General features: G+C 42.0%; 1 protein-coding gene across 7 annotated transcripts in view; it reads right to left on the reverse strand.

The window, feature by feature from the left end:
• SDK1 (sidekick cell adhesion molecule 1) overlaps positions 1 to 14,212 on the reverse strand; it is a 566,813-nt gene that overhangs the window by 253,496 nt on the left and 299,105 nt on the right. The window lies entirely within an intron of this gene.

Here is a 14,212-nt window from a genome sequence, read left to right on the forward strand (position 1 = left end):
TGCCTCTTAACAGTTAATGCCCTAAGCAAAGATAGATTCATCTTGACTCAAGCACATATTTTCCTAGTGTATAAAAATAATTAAGAGGCACTGCCATTTTTACTGTATTATGCGACTGGACCAGGGCATGAAGAAGAAGAAGAAGAGTTTGGATTTGATATCCCGCCTTTCACTCCCTTTAAGGAGTCTCAAAGCGGCTAACATTCTCCTTTCCCTTCCTCCCCCACAACAAACACTCTGTGAGGTGAGTGGGGCTGAGAGACTTCAGATAAGTGTGACTGGCCCAAGGTCACCCAGCAGCTGCATGTGGAGGAGCGGGGAATCGAACCCGGTTCCCCAGATTACGAGACTACCGCTCTTAACCACTACACCACACTGGCTCTCCATGATGGGGAACCCCTCTGTTCTCATACTTGGGATCACTGCATCCCAACCCAAGATGCTTTTGGTCTCGCAGATGGCTCTTCTCCACTTGCTGCAACTATATATTGTATTCCTATGTTCACAACAGCCTGTCCTGCATTGTATTTGGACACATGATAATAAACTTCAATGTCAGTCTGCTTAAATAAATGAAAAAGAGCTTCTCATTCCCATGGATCGTTTGGTACTTATTCTAGAATAGTTGCAACTTGGACACCCTCAGTGATGTTTATTCTCTGGGAAAAGTGGTTATGGGGGTGGTTGGCATTTTGTGTTTCCACAACAAAGAAAGACCAATTACAAGCACACATAAGTACGTCTACTTTCATTGATGAAATTCTTCATAAACAGCAAAATATATATATATATATATATATTTTCACTTTTGCTCTGCAGTAGATCTCCATCCTTTCATTAGCAAATGCCTCTTTGGTCATTAAAAAACAAACAAACTGCTTTCCTTATACTTTGCAAACCCCTTTTATTTTAGTACTTAAAGCTTCATATCACTGGAAGCCAAGAGAGCCTCAGGGCTGCTCCCAAGCAACATGGAGGAGGCCCCTTTCTTGGAGAAGAAATAAACAGAGCTCCAAAGAGGTTTTTCCTGCTACCAAGCACTTTTATTTTTATCAAACATTTGCTGACTTATATTTTTAAGATCTTTTCATGTTTTGTTTAATCTTACTATTTCCATGCAGTTTCAAAAGAGCCTGCAAGTACTTGAGTGAATTCTTTTAAAAGATTTTTATACACTAGGGAGCAAATACGAAATTAACAAAGCAGCATATCACAGCAACTTCAATCCTCTTTTCTTATCAGAAAAGTAAATAACCCAAATCTGCTTCTCTTTTGTGAGTCTACAAACTGTAAATAATTTAGCTTATGCAACTCGGCATGCTGGGGGGGGGGGAATGGCAAGGGGAGGGGGAAAGCTGCTGTCTTAGGCTTGTTTCTTTTAAAAAATTTCAATGCATGTATTTAATAAGTGAATTAAAATACCAATATGTTATTGCTTTGCTTCAAGCTATTCATTTGGGGGAAACACTGCATTGTTTTCACTACATGAAAAAGAGTATAATAAAAGATTGCTAAAAATAAGGATTGCAATAAAAGAGTTGCAGGGGGAAAGGAAATTAAACTACATCTAAACCAATGAAAATCCAAACTGGCTTATCAAACACTATACATTAAGGCAGCTTAGCAGTTATAAAATCTGCATTTACAAGATGATGCAATTAGGAAATGGCAACTGGAAGTTTCCAAATCCTTCAGTCACTTGCAGAAAAATCTATCATGAAACTGCAGAGGATGAAAAATATTTGTGGCATATTTACTTCCGTTCTTTTCTTCAGATGTTCAGTAGTACAAAGGTTTAAAATGTGACTAGCAATAGAGAAGAACTGCCCCCAACCCAAAAAAATTGATTGTGCACATTCATAAATGGCATTGAAGTCTTTGTTTTTTAACCTATCAGATATGACTACCGATCTGACCAATTGTGACTTTCAGCACCACCACTGGTTCTACCCAAATAGCTCTTTGAGCCTGACCTTTTGTGCCATATCCTCAAAACTAGGATCACAGTAAAATCCTGATACTGATGACAAGTTAGTTTGTCATGTCTGCCCATGCTCATTAAGCCTAGATCGCTGCAACCTTTGTGTGAGGCCAGATATTGATTGCTGTGACCTGTCACTTTGCCACACCTAGCTCAATGCAGTTGTCCCTTTCGACTCCATCCCAGAACGGTTGCAGGATGTACTCACAGGTGCATGTGAAACCAACCAATCATGACATTGCAACATGCACCATGGTGGCAGAAGACATAACAAGGTCTGAAGTTGCACTTCTTTAATGCACATGTGCAGGGATCTTCGGAAAATAACCAGTGTTAAGTCAAGATTATACAGTGGATTTCAGTAAATAGCAAAACAATTAAGTTTTCCATAGAGTACGTTCATCAATCCCTAGGTACAACTAGTGGTGTATGTTTATTTGTTTGTTATAACAGACACACACACACACACACACACACACACACACAAATTATTTATCAAACTGCTTTTCAAACTCCCCACTGCTTAAACATTAGATTTTCATGTGAGACGGCTTAATGTTAAACAAACTCAAGTCCAACCCCTGCCCCAGACTCTGGGCATGTGTGAACCCCTCACCCCAGAGCTTGGGTTTATAGGATTCTTATAGGACTCAAAGAATACTAGCATGTCACTGTTCAAGAAAGGATCTGTTCAAAGGCATAGCCACAAAACCTGACCCTCATGAAGAATGGGGTATGCCCTGTGATCATGCTTGCCATGTTTGTCTAAGGCACTCCAGATATTGTTGGTCTCCAAATCCCATCAGTGTCAGGAATCATGGCTAATAATCAGATGGTGGGAGTTGTAGTCAAGTAGGCCGCACACTGGCTACTTCAGTCTAGGAAAATGACCAACAGTAATGAGAGGAAGAAGAGCACAAACTGCTTGGGCCAGTTCCTGATATGTGGGGTGTTTGCAATTCTCAAAACCTTTACCACAAGGTCAACAATATTGCCCTTTGGGCAGTCTTTCAGAGATCATGTCAAAAATAGAGGGAGAGAGCAGTCAGTGACCCCTGTAACCAATCCAGGAAGCACTCAAGCTCAATTGGTTGATTTGCCCCCAATGAATTCATCAGCCAAATCTGATTTGGAACATAATATCACTGTGTTATTTATGTGATCCCTGATTGGCTGAGATCATCTGCCTCTAACAGAAATCAATCCTGCGAACGTTAGAAAGCAGTATCAAGGACAGAAGGGAAATGACAGCAATACTATTTTGTTAAAAATATGGCCGTAATTCTATGTACATTCACTTGGCAGCAAACTTACTTGATGATGCAGTGGCACAGAAATCTGGAAATTAATAAATAAATAACTTTGCTTCCACTTAAATATGCATACACCCTTGTGCAAATTAATTGAAACAAAGCATGTTTTCTGTCTTAATCATAATCCTGTACTCAAAACAAACACAGAAAGTCAGTTTGATCATTTTTTATGTTGGCTGATGCAATCATTACATCAGCAGCTGCTGTATTGCATCAGATTTTAGAATCCTGTCTGGCCGCCGTAGTATATGATGCAATCATTACATCAGCAGATACAGTATTTCAGCTTTTAGAAACCTGACCATATGTGATTCGACCGCCATTCAAGATGGATGTGACACCTAGGAAACATACAAAGATCGGAACTCTGCACGAACACACAGCTAAGAAGTATCAAGAGACTGCTTCAGCGGTTGGTGTGAGTTTAGCAACTGTCAGCCGTGTCATCAAGTTGAAGCAGGAAACCGGATCGGTTTCTCCTAAATGTAAAGGAAAGTGTAGTCGCAAAAAGAAAACAACTCCTAGAGGTGATGCTTACTTGCTTTGACAAAGCAAAAAGGATCACCGCAAGACGAGTGACTCATTGAATATGGATGTGAAGGAGAAAGGAATCCAAATCAGTTCCTCTACAGTTCGCATTTTTGTACAATAAACTACTAAATTCATTGTTTGTTTCAATTAATTTGCACAAGGGGGTAGACTGGGGATGTAAAGTTTTGGGGTTTTTTAAGTGTGAAACAAAACATTTTATGAGCTGCTTGTTTCTTTCAGTTGCATCTATATCTTTACCTTTATTTGTTGGGGGGACATTTTTGTCCCAAGGCCTTCGTGTTACTTGCCATTATATTCTGTGGGGAAAGGTGCTTATTGTTATTTTGAATCATTTATTTTTTGCTTCTGAAGGCTGAAGCTTTTACTAACTCCTCGTTTCTAATGTATGGGACTTAAATATGGAAGGATTGCCTCATTGAGTTTCAGACAAGGGGAGAGATTAGAACAAAGCCATATGCTGAAAGGCCAATAGACAAGGTACTAATTTGGCAATAATGCCCACCTCCACCTGCCATGCCACCAGCCCTGCTCTTCATCTGCTTCAAAAGAAGCCAAAGAACAAATGAGGACATTGTGGTGACCTCTAACAGATCACTCTGGAAGAGAGTCCCTTTGTGCTGCAAATAGATAAGCGAGGGAGCTGGGGTGACTTCATTGTGCTTGCAATGAGGCAGATATAGGCTGGACTTCATTTGCTAACTTCTTACTAATTGCAAAGTGAACAATGGTGAATAGCGTTCGCACTTATTTCATTTTCATTCATGCTACGTCCTGGAAGAAGCCTATTAGCAAAATTAGCAATCTGATAATGGCTTCTGAACATGTGGGGTTAAGATGATGCTGATCAAGACCTAATATATTTCTTTTGAATCTTGCCATAACAGTAGAATAATACTGGCTTTTTATCTAATGGAGGACTAATGTGCTGAGGCTTCTAAATAGCGTATAATATGTTGCTTTGTTCAATTATATTAAACTCATCAAAATGCTTCGTGATTGGCCCATAGAACATCAATTGAAGAAATAATTATTAGCAAACATGTAACCAATATGTAACACTTCACATTTCTGAAAGGGTCTTATAATTAGGCAGCATATTAGTAGTTTCCTTGTAGCTGAAAAGGGTCATTTGCAGTTTTGCACAACCAACTGCTCACATTTGTACCCACAATAGCCCCTTCTCTCTAATTGTGATCCCCAATCCGCTTGTGGGAGTCCAACGTCAAATCTTTCATGAGTTAGAAGCAGAAGAAGAAAGAAACAGAAGAGCGGAGCTATTTGCAAAGAATCATGGGCAAGATACCTAACAGCTGCTACAAACCAGAAGACCTAAACCCAAGCCCAGTTTGTTGTTCTGAAAAATTCACTAGATCCTGAAACACCAAGCTTGTGGCCTTGTCCACAAAGTCATAGAATCATAGAATTGTAGAGTTGAAAAGGACCATGAGGGTCATCTAGTTCAACCCCCTGCAATGCAGGATTCTTTTGTCCAATGTGAGGCTCATACGCACAACCCTGAGATCAGGAGTCTCATGCTCTACTGACTGAGCTATTCCTCAGTAGGGTTCCAAAGCAGACAGAGACAATTTGTGTTCCATTTCTCTTAAGGCAGTGGTGGGAAATGAATGACCCTCTAGATGATGCTGTACTACAACTCCCATCATCTCTGACGTTGGAAGCTGCTTTATACTGAGTCAGACCATTGTTACATCCAGCTCATTAGTGTCCACAGTGACTGACAGCAAGCTCTCCAGGGTTATTTCTAGCCTTATCTGAGAATAATGGGAAATGAAGCCGATGCCATTTACATTCATTCATTCATTCATTCATTCATTCATTTATGAATGAATGCATGGAATTTATATACCACCTGTCAGGGAAGAAGAGGAATTGTGGAGACCGCCTCCCGATCCTGACCCTTCCAGGGAGCAGGAAGAAGAAGACAGTATAGATTTACAACAGGGGTTTGAGGGAGGTCACAGCTCAGAGTCAGATGAGGGGAAAAGCTGGGAAATTATGGGACAGCTGGAACAACACCCAGCTGACTTGTTGTTATTAGAAAACATTCCAGACCCTCCATCTCCCAGAACCCAGCAAGTTTTAAAAGTAGGAGAGCAAAGAGCTCAAAGGCAGAGAGGGCACTTAGCAGAACCCGTAGAGGAGATGATGAGAATGACGAATGAGGAAGTGGGAGAGACAGGTGATGACTCAGGACAACGCCATTATCCAAAAGCCTGGGTTCTATAGCCTCTCTCTGTAAGGACTGACATAAAAAAGCACAGTAAGAAACATTTCCTTGTCTTTATACTTTCCTGGGCAATCAGTCAGGAGCTGCTGACAGCATCCTGACACCACCCTATAACCACAGGTCTCAGGGCGGTTTTACATGCAAATGGAAGCTTTACATATTGGACTAATGGGAATTAAAATTTGGCAACATCTGAAGAGCCACAAGTTCCCCACCCCTGCCTTATGGCAAGAGTGAAATGGCCAACTGGCCCTCCTTCTGGCCTGATGTCATGGCTCTGGGATCAGCCAAGGGGTGCGGAGTAGTCTGAGGTGGAGGACAGGCAGGAATTACTCTCAGCACCTGTCCCAGGTGAGTTCCTTCGCTCAGAAGCCCCAATGCTTCAATCTTGCCATCTCCCCAGCCTGAGGAGTGTGCATTGCTATGATACTCAGAAATCACAGTAGTGACAACAAGTTCCACCAACACTGCAGAAGCCAGCACTTAAAACAGACAAAGCCCTTTTAAACAGAATTGGCTTCTCCCAACATCTAAGGAGCTAGCAGTCAAGCTGAGCCATGGCCCTTTCAAAGCCTTAGCTTTTGCTAAATCAACATTTGCTCCTGCTTCACTTGGGAGTTATTCAGGATCCACCACTGAACTTCTGATGGAACCCCAGTTTTGTGCTGGAACCACCATAAAGAACAGAACAGTAATTTGCAAAATATAACCAGGTCAAGCTTTTCTCATCACCTTCTCTTCTTTGTGCCTAGAAAAGAATAATCAGCATGTCAAATTGTGATATGATGCACAGGTAAAGAGGGCTAGTCAAAAGTTGGCAGCTCCCATTGACAAGTTTCCATTGTGTGCTTTTAATCACATTTAGGGAAGCTTCCTAAGATGCAGTTTGAGAATCTCCCAGGAAGAGAGGATTTCCCCAGTGGTTCATGCATGCCATTTCAGAATTCTGGGGGGGGGGGGGGTGTCGATAAATAGGCCTACACACAGATTCTAATTTACATCAGGAGAAAGCATCTGTTACAGCTTGTATAACATCTGTGCTAGCTCATTGTAAGCAGAGACATGGGTTCTTCTGAGAAATAGTTGTATGTGGTCTGAAAGTGAGAAGGGGACACTTCCCTTTTCCCTAAATAGTCCCTTCCCTGCTCCAGGGTGCTCTGAAGCAGTAAGATGGCAAAACCCTCAGCCATATTACTCCTGCACTGAATGCAATTCCTCAAGAGGTTGTGCATATTGGCACCTTTCCTCCATAGCCAACCTGCTTCTTCAGGTGGAAGTACACAGGGGGTACCCTTAAAAGACAAACGAGAGGTTGGTGGTGACCACTAGCCATTCTCAACCAGCCTAATTTTCTGGTGAAAAGTGGTTGTGTTCATCCTCCTTTTCCCTCCTGGCTGGGATCCTGCACCTTTATAGCTAAATGAGATACAAAATCAAGGAGGTCATTCCTCACTGGAGCATCTGCGTGCCAGGAAAGGCTTGGCTGGCTAAGTGATTGTCTGAAGGTGTCCCATCAACTTTCAAAATACAGGAACCTTGGCAGATGCTGGCAGCTCTAGGAATGAAAAAGGTTTGGGGGAAAGGATTTGCTACTCTCAAGTGTCTACCTCTCCTTGCTTTTTTGCAGCCTCCATGCTAGACAGTGGATAAGTGGAACTGCATATGTGTAAATGAATCAAGAAGACAGGAGTGCCTGGCATGCTTTGGTCCATGGGGCCACGAGGAGTCAGACACGACTAAACAGCAACAACAAATGAATCAAAATCCAGTTTGCAGCATTTCTCTTCCACGTTTAGTAAAGCAATTTTCTCTCCCACGCTTGGGGAGGGGGGGCTGTCCACACTGGAGCCAGCCTCTAGTTTCAGGAACATTCCAGAATCAATTTCAAACATTGCAGTGTTGTGGAAATCAAGTTAGTACATTATTATTATTATTATATAGCCTTCCAGTTCCAGCAAGGCTGCTGAGCTCAAAAGCAAGCGCGATTTCTCTTCTCCACTGTGAACTAGCCTTCTGACAACTCTTTGTACTCAAAGAGCAATTTGGGAGTTCAGACTCTGTCACTGACCTGACCTTCCCCTCAATGCACAGCAAGGAGCTTCTTTTAGCAACGAAATGTACCATCTGACACATCGTCAGAGCTTTTAACTCAAAAAATATATAGCCACAGATCATTTTATCTAAAGAACACTCAGGTAGCTTTTCATATTTTTTAATAGCTTTAATATCAAATATGTGGCTGGCAGGGGTGTGTGATCTTATTCAACATTAGTTAAAAGGAGCCAGTTCTGCAGTTGGCCAACGTTATCATTTAACCCTTCAAAGAGCATAAGGCAGCATATCCTACCCCAGATAACCACCAGGGGGCACCAGTTAGTTTATAACGTTTGCCCAGCCACCAAGAGAAATAACATTTTGTCCTGTTAATGATGGCATCTGCAGTGTGACAGCCTGCATTTCGGAAACGAATTTAAAATATCTGATCAGTGGAACTGCTGCTGTGGAGGGCTATATATTTTTATGACACTAAAGCCAGAAACACATCTTCATCAAAGGTAGTATTCTCTCAGGAGGAAGGAATGGGCTGGCTTTGTGGGACCGCATACCAAGGTCATCAGAAAGGTGCCTTGCATATAAGTCTGGCAGCAATGCTTAAGAGTCCACTGCTGCTGAAAAGGACAAAATCCTTTGTCCCATACCTGATGCACTGTTAGCTGTACATCTGGGGCATTTTCATTAATGATACTGTATTCAGCATTTCCATGACAACACTTGACATTTATGGAACATTGTGGTGTTTCACAAACATCCCACCCTCCAAAAAAACCTATACAACAAGTTCCTTGTGCCCAAAGCGGACTGTGGGCCAACATTTCCACAATAGCTATTTACCCATTAAAAAAACTGTTTTAGGGAAGCTATCCCAAACAATTTCTGATAAGGCTGAGCTGAATGCTTCCTAATGAGTATTTTTGGCTCTATATTTTTTGAGATGTGGGACTGGGAGTTTGTGTTGGATGGCCAAATGTAGAGTTTGTGACGTCAGTCTGAGTTTGTGCTCCAGATGTTTCAGACTACAAATGTAGCAGTCTCCACAGCTATGATGCCTCCAGACCCAGCATCCTAAAGCCAGGCTGACTTTCACCAATGGGAGCTGCAATCCAAAGGGCAAAGGCTGTCTTAAGGGATGAAGAGGACCAAACAATGAAAAGAGAGTGCAAACTTTAATGGTTTTATCTGCTGAGGTACAACCACTTCTGGACTTGGACAGGTTTGCACATATCTGTATACGGTAATCTAGCAAGCAATTGAGCTACTATTCTCTCCTCGATTTCTAGCATGCCTCCATTTTGAAATGAATGGGAAACAACAAGGAACACCTTCTCACTTGGCTCTTATTAGGCCCAAGGAAAATGAAAAGTGACAAAGGAAAGCAGATGCTGGGAAGCGAAGTTTCAAAGAGGCATTCTGAGGGCGAGGAGACACTTTGGGATGAAATTGCATAAGAAATTGCATTGACTTCAATAATAGCTTAACTATGGGGGAATAACGGGGGAAGCAACAGCTGCTTTTTGATCTCTACACTCAGCTGGGAAAAAATGTTTTCTTTGTCTAACCATGTGTCAGTATGCTCATCAGATTACACCCATCCCTGGAACATCTGTGACAATGTACCTGCCCACGATGCTGGCATAACATTTCATAGCACAATGGCACACGGACACAGCAGTTGGCTAGCTCACTCTAAGCACATGCATAAAATCACAGCCGTTCTTTAGGCCAGGGCATAAGGATTTTAAAAATCAGTCATCCAATTCCATGCCTCCCTGCCCGAATGTTGATCATGATCTTCCTTCTCACTCGCTCTTAAAAAAACCAACGGAAGGTTCCATCAAACTTTGCACCCCCAAAGCCCCTTGAATTCTCCTGACTTGTTGGCTTGTTGACCCCTGGCCATCTTGCTCTCTTCTCCCATGACTAACTCTAGCCCCCCACAGAGGCATTTCCAGCATAGGGAAGTTAGAGGGCCAAACCAGGTGGCTAGAGCTTGTGCTGTTCTTATCAAGCTGCCTGTTTTGCTTTGTTTTTCAAGGAAAAGAAAAGGAAAAGAATATTTTCTATTCAATTCCCCCTGAGAGCAATGGAGCATCATTGAAAGCCCACAGTGGCAATAACTGCTCCAGGCTGAAAGTGGCTAGATTACCTATTTTTAAAAGTTACAAGAATGCGTACACACACACACACACACACATAACAGAGGGAGTTCTGCAGTCCTTGAATCACCTTGTAAAGGAATGCACAAGACTATGGATACTGTTAGTGGATCTATTATTCAATTTGAGTTATGATCTGCTTTTAGAACCCAAAGGTGGATTCCTCTCCCATCCCTTGTCTGCAGTCTTCAATATCAGCTGACAGACAGTGCCCAGTTGAAGGTAAGGTAAAGGTAAAGGACACCTGGATGGATTAAGTCCAGTCAAAGGTGACTATGGGGTGTGGCGCTGATCTTGCTTCAGGCCGGGGAAGCCGGCATATGCCTGCAGACAGCTTTCCAGCATGATGTGGCCAGCATGATTAAGCTTCAAGCGCAACAGAACACCATGACGGAAACCAGAGCTTTAGACCAGGGGTGGGAAACCTGTTGCTGTCCATATGTTGTTGGACCACAACTATCATCCTATCGTGATCATTGGTCACTCCAGAAACATCTGGAGGGTCCCAGGTTAGGGAAGGCTGGTTTACTTAATCTGGCATGTTATTTCCAGCAATGACCATCCAGTTGTTCACACAAGCAGGGCAGGAAGGCAACCTATGCAGGGCCACAGGCTAATCACTTAGGGCATTGGTCCTAAGCACACCTACTGTGTGACATTAATGATTTTGTATGTTCAGACTAGTTGTAGGGGTGCAAATTGTGCTGTGGAAATACCGGGTGCAGGTATCTCTAGGGGGGAAATATTTTGCATATATCTTAGCCCTTAAATAGGCTAGTATTTTGCATATATCTTAGCCATTAAATGAGGTGACTTGAAACTACAAAAGGACAAGACTGATGAAGCAGCACCTGATTAAAGAAGTGACAATCCTTTCTGCTGTATGAACATACTTTTCCTCAATTAACCTGAATAAATGCAGAGTTTTTTCAGCTGCAGAAAGCCAGTTAGCTCAGTTGGTTAGAGTGCGGTGCTGATAATGCCAAGGTCTAGTGTTTGATTCTCATACGGGCCACCTGCATATTCCTGTATTGAAGAGGGTTGGACCAGATGACCCCTGGGGTCCCTTCCAACTCTATAATTCTATGATTCTGTGAAAACAGTAAAGAACTGTGACATACTTCACATGCAAATCTGGGAGAACAGCCCAAGCCCAGAAAATGTCAGCTGGCAGTAATCAAAGGATATTAGCAGAGGCAATGAAATTCCACAGAGAATTGAAGCAGAATGTAAAGAGGAATTTAATTCCAAGTCCACCATTCTAATATAAACAGCTCACTCCATAGGAAGGGTGCTTAGAATTGCAGCCTCCGTTCTCTAAAGAACGGCACAAACTTTCTCTCACACCAAGGACTGTAGAAAACTGGAGACTCTTAGGCACGTAGACATTAGTTGATTGATATACATTTATCCATGCATATGGATGATTCATCTTCCTGTGGAATCTATGTGTCTTTGATGCCGACTGATTTTTACTCCAAATGATTAGAATCACTGTGTTGGAACAGCCAATCAAAGTCCAGCTCCCTTCAAGACCAACCCTCTGCAAGAAAGCCAGTTAGAGTAAAGATCTATCTATCTATCTATCATCTATCTATCGATCTATCTATCGATCTATCTACCAACAAGATAGTTATGCATAGGGCTGCCAACAATTCTGGGATCTTCCTTTTAAAAAAGCTCAACAACTTTTGGGGTGTCCTAGTTTTTACTTTTTGAAATATGGCAACACTATGTAAGCAAGTGTAAAGTGACGGACCTTGTTGGGTGAGGGACTATCAAAAGCTTTTTGAAACACACTTTAAGTTAGCTGGCCTGTAATTTCCTGGGTCCCTTTTTAAAAAATTGGCATTATACTGACCACTTTCCAGTCCTCTGCTATGAAGGCTGATCTCAGGGACAAGCTACATATTTTTGTTAGAAGATGAGCAGTTTCACATCTGAATGCTTTAAAGAACTTTCAGATAGAGGCCATCTGGACCTGGCGAATTCTACATTTTTAATCTGTCAGCGAGCCCCAGAACCTTCTCTTCTGTCACCACGATTGACCTCAGTTCCGCATATCTCCTTCCTGTGAAAACTAGCTCAGGCACAGGGATCTGTCGTTTACTTCCTGCAGTGAAGACAGATGCAATGAGTTCATTCAATTTCCCTGCAACCATCTTCCCCTCCATCAAAGGCCCAAGTGCCTTCCTAGCTTTGTATTAAGGCAGAGTTCCCAAGTGGATCTGAATGCAATAGCAAACATCAGGAACACAAGAGAGAAAACTGACAGAAGGAGAGGGGGACGAGGAAGGAGCATCATTTGAAGCAGACCAGTGAGGGAACTGAGCAATTCCAAGAAGGCTCACTCACACATTCCTATTTGCATTAAATTATTTGTTCATTCTTGAATGTGTGTGTGTGTTCAAACGGTAAATGCAATCTTACAGCTCCTCCCTTAATTTTATTTTTAGGCTTGTTCCAAGGAGCTACTGCAGAACAATGTCTGGAAAGCCAGACTGAATTTAAGTGGTTTTTGGTTGGCCTCTGAAATCATTGCTCACTCCAAGGAACACAGCACAGTGCGGCATTTTAGGTTCAAGGTCAACTATTGTTCCCTTCTATTGATATAGTTATATGGGAAACATGTTTCAAGATCCAGATTGCTATCTTGGCTCCCAAAGGTCTGTTGTTTTCTGGGCCTTTTCTCATAACAGGAGAAGTGAAAAGAAAAGAAAGTACCCCTCAGCTGTTCTCCGGCAACTAACAGGAACAAGCATATGGAATGGCTTGTCACAATAATACATTGTGAAAGAGGTTATTGAGGCCCCGGGTCTATTAGGTTGACATTCTCCACCCACCAGGCCAAAATGCTATTTTTTCTTCTCTGCTTCCTAAGGAAACATATTTAACAAAAACAGAATTGTTCGAGTCAAAGAGATCTAGAAACATATAGAATGCTTTCATATGCAAATCTAGTACAACTGCGAAAGCTATGCTCAGGACTCTGCTGCAACCAGAGCTAGAAATCTTTCTTCAGTGTAAAAGAAATAAGGCAAAGAAACAATAACAACACAAAACAAAAAACCCCACCCATTGAAGCACAGATATTGTTCCAAACAAAAGCAAATCTCTCTCTTCCACCCTCCACTTTGTGATGATCAATCTTATGGATGTTTTATATTATATGATTGTCTCAAAACTCAGCAGGGAGGGGGGAAATGTAGAGAGCTAGACTCTGATTGCCAGAAGAAGAAAATAACAGCAAATGGAAGAAATGCTTCCCAACAGTGGAGAATGGGCCAGTCAAACGAAGTATACAAACTTATTCATTCAAAAATAATTCCACAGATGGATAAGCATTTAATTTTCTAAATTCACAATAAAGCAGCATTTTTCTTGTAGAAACTGGAATGAGTTTTTGTATTTATCTATTTACATACAGCTTGTACAGTCACGCAGCGAGCATCGTAGTCAGTCAGGAAAGCTAGGGGGAAGTTATTACTAAGGGTCTTTTTTGTTGCAAGTGATTTTTGTAGTGCAGGCAGCATCAGCATTGTTAAGAATAAATTGTTCGATGCCCCTTCCTTGGCCAGTACTCCTGCTCACATTGATGCAAGATCCGTTATCTAGTGTTCGCAGATAAAATGTGGTTCAGAAGCACAGTCTCTCTTGGATCTTGTATTGACTCTCCACTTTCTATTAAAAATAGAGGTCATTTCCCTCCCTCCCCCCCACAGTAAGGAAAGGAAATAGCTCTCCCTGAACAAAGCAGGGGACCACCTGTCTAGCAGCAAAATAGGAGCTTGTGGCTACAGGGAGCTTCTGACAAGATGTGTTTTATAACTCTGACCCTGTTGGTGGTTCACAAGAGAAGGGCAAACAAACAGAACCCTACGTTAAAAATAAGGAAATAGATCAA

This window comes from Podarcis pityusensis (assembly GCF_964106645.2).
Source record: "Podarcis pityusensis genome assembly, chromosome: 14".
Taxonomy (NCBI): Eukaryota; Metazoa; Chordata; class Lepidosauria; order Squamata; family Lacertidae; genus Podarcis; species Podarcis pityusensis.